The sequence below is a fragment of the Capsicum annuum genome, unplaced genomic scaffold (genome assembly GCF_002878395.1).
Source record: "Capsicum annuum cultivar UCD-10X-F1 unplaced genomic scaffold, UCD10Xv1.1 ctg50582, whole genome shotgun sequence".
Taxonomy (NCBI): Eukaryota; Viridiplantae; Streptophyta; class Magnoliopsida; order Solanales; family Solanaceae; genus Capsicum; species Capsicum annuum.
The window spans coordinates 1-3147 of NW_025858463.1; the positions used below are offsets into that span (position 1 = coordinate 1).

Below are 3147 nucleotides of genomic sequence, written 5' to 3' on the forward strand. Positions count from 1 at the left end.
TTCACTTTTTTCACTTTTTCAAAAATAATGGCGTTCGGCCATAAGAATTCCAAAAAATATTTCGGAGTTGGAAAAAAGTGAAAACAACTAAAAAGTTGTTTTCACTTTTTTCCAACTCCAACTCTAAGTTTTTTTTTAATACATATAACCCCAATTTTTATGATATTACACCAAAAGCCCTTAAATGGTTTAAATTAGTTTTGAAGTAAATTCGGAAAGAAAGATATTTTTGATGAACAACAAATTAAGTCCCGGGTACATTTATGAAAGACATTTCTTCTACTTTGATTCTCAATAACGTTGCTAGTAAATAGTTTAGTAAAATTTTTAAGTTAAAGGACCGGTATATTTTAATTATTTGTAGGTATATTTTTATTTTTAGGCTCAAGATCTCTTTCATTATTGATGTGAAATTTTTTCATTCATGAGTATTATTAGTAGATAAATTAATTGAATAATTTTTAAAAGTTTGGAGGTATAAAATTAAATTTAAAAAATAATTTTCAAAAGTCCAAAAAACATCTTTAAAAAACAACGCCAAACACAACTTCAATAATAATTTAAAAGAATAGATATTTTTAAAGCGGCTGGCACAATTTTGAGCAAAATATAGTAGTACGTAATATTTTGTTGAGGTCAAATTCTTGGGGCAATCGGATGACCCGAACTGGCATACCAAATCGAAGAAATTGGGTGGCTACGGTTGGTGAGTGTTCGATTCTGAGCTTTTTCATGTACTAATTGAAGAAAAACTGAGTTTTACATGTCCAAATCAATGCAAAACTGAGTTTTCCGTGTTCAATTTGTAGTAAAACTGAGTTTTTCGTGTTCAAATTGGGGAAAAACTGAGTCTTTTCGTGTTCAATTTGGCAAAAAAATGAGTCTTTTCAATAATACTCTTTTGTAGAATGTCCCTTCAACTGCTTATTACTAGAATATGTTTATCTTGTGAACGCTCATTCTAGAAATCTTCAATTTCTACTACTCTTGAATATTCTAGATTCTTTTTTGAAATATTAACATATTCTGCTTTGTTGTGCTTTATCCTCTTCCTATAACCAACCACAAAATTTTAATTAAATTTTAGGGAAGCGCGTTTTGGAGCTGTCAAGCTGTCGCACATACCAAATGGATGTAGATCAGGTCTGTTATGATGGTATTGCTTACTTACAATTGAGTTTAGTTATTTTTAGTTGGACTTAGATTCATTTCTAGGTGTGTTGGACATTTCCTCAGTTATGACTAGAATTAATGATGGTAACATTTTGCAAGGAAGATAATGATGGCGAGCTAACAACACCAATCCGATATATTCTTTCTCATCCCTGTTAAGAAAAAACTGCTGGTTCATTGTTTTGTCATTAGTTCATAATATGATTTTGTGACTGAGAAATTACCGAAACGGTTGATCAGGTGAGTTCAGGGTGTTATTACAGCTGAGTTTAATTGTTATTGGTTGGACTTAGATCCCATTTCGAGTTAGTTATCTTTATTTTGAAAATGTAACGATTTTATTTCTAGGCGTGTTTGCTATGGCTAAGAGCTGTATTCCCATTTTTTAATGGAAAAAGACTCAAATATGCCACTGAACTCATTTATGCCATCCGCTAAAAGTTGGGCTCAATAATGCCATCGCCGTTATAAAACCGATTCATCCATGCCATTACTTTTTAATGTTAGTTTTCTAAAAAACAGCTTTGGCACGTGACCTCTTATTAGAGGTCCACTTCATTTTTTTTTCCAATTAAAAAGAATCCATCCACACCCAACCTATTACCTTAACCCACCTTAATATTACTCTTAATTTTGATCCTAGATTTGAACATATATATAATCATTTAGTCTTCAAACATGAAATTTACATACTTAAATGCTACGTTTAAAATAATATAGGTTAGAATAATTAATAATTTAAATTGAAAAATGAATAAATTGTGATTAAAAAAAATTTGTTTTGACTCTCGAAATCCGAATATCTTCACATAATTTAGGACCAAGAGAATACCGCATACATAATTAGGAAGAATACCCAAAAATTTCTTCTAAATTTGGATTATAAGTTGTATAATTGAATTATTGGTAGTCTTAATTATTTCGTGGACTTGGCTGTTTGGTAGCCTTTATACTCTTTAACGTGGACGAGACGTAGAGCATAATTTATTTCTGCGTGGGTGGATTCTTTAATATACACATTAAAGATCCATTAATATACACATAAATAGTGTCTGAGTTGGGTGTGGGTGGATTCTTTTTATTGGATCAAAACTTTAAAAAAAACAAAAACGTGGACCTCTAATAAGAGGCCACGTGGCAAAGCTTTTTCTTAGCAAACCACCCTTAAAAAATAATGGCATGAATGAACCGGTTTTATAACGGCGATGGCATAAATGAGCCCAACTTTTAATGGATGGCATAAAAGAGCCATTTTTGGTAGTTCAATAGCAATATTTGAGCCTTTTTCCTTTTTCAATTCACTTAACACGTAGCTGAGCGTTCTGGTGCAGTCTTTGGTGGTCGTTAGAAGGAATAAGAATAATGCATGCTATTGGCAACTAAAATATTCCGGTTATCTGTTGCATGCTGCAACTACTAGTTGCCTTGTAATTTCTTTTTTCTCCATAACTTGCACGGACTTTTCACCTTTGACGCCACACCCGTGTCAAACTATGCAAAAATACACTAAATTTGGAGAGTCGGGCACACACCCTTTTGACATTTTCGAAGAGTTCGAGCAGCCTAGCTTGAAATATTTAATGTTACTGTTTGTTAGTAATGGTAGATTGAAGAGATTAAAAAATCCGACGTTAATCTATTTTAAAATCTTAGGCTGAAGTATCTAAGAGTTGCATGCTTTAATAAATTTGTCTGGTCACTCTTTCTTGTCCTATCAGGCCCCGGCCGTTCACTTCGAAGAGGGAATAATTATGAACATCCTTATCAGGTTACCTGTGCGAACTCTCCATCAATTCAAATGTGTTTCAAAGTTTTGGAATGCATTAATCTCCGATCCTTACTTTAAGATGAAGCATTTCAAGCATGCCAAGAATGACCGAAATTCCCAAAAATTCCTTATTTACCCACATGCGCCAGAATGGAAGTAAATTTTCCAGCTACTGTTGTTCTTTATCGCCGGTTCAAATGGCTGAG

At 32.8% G+C, this 3147-nt stretch overlaps 1 long non-coding RNA gene across 1 annotated transcript; it reads left to right on the top strand.

Moving 5' to 3' along the window:
• Positions 1–547: 547 nt before the first annotated feature.
• Positions 548–3147, top strand: LOC124892782. The gene is made up of 3 exons (XR_007050425.1): positions 548–706; positions 1088–1143; positions 2892–3147. It is a non-coding gene; the product is annotated as an uncharacterized LOC124892782 (long non-coding RNA).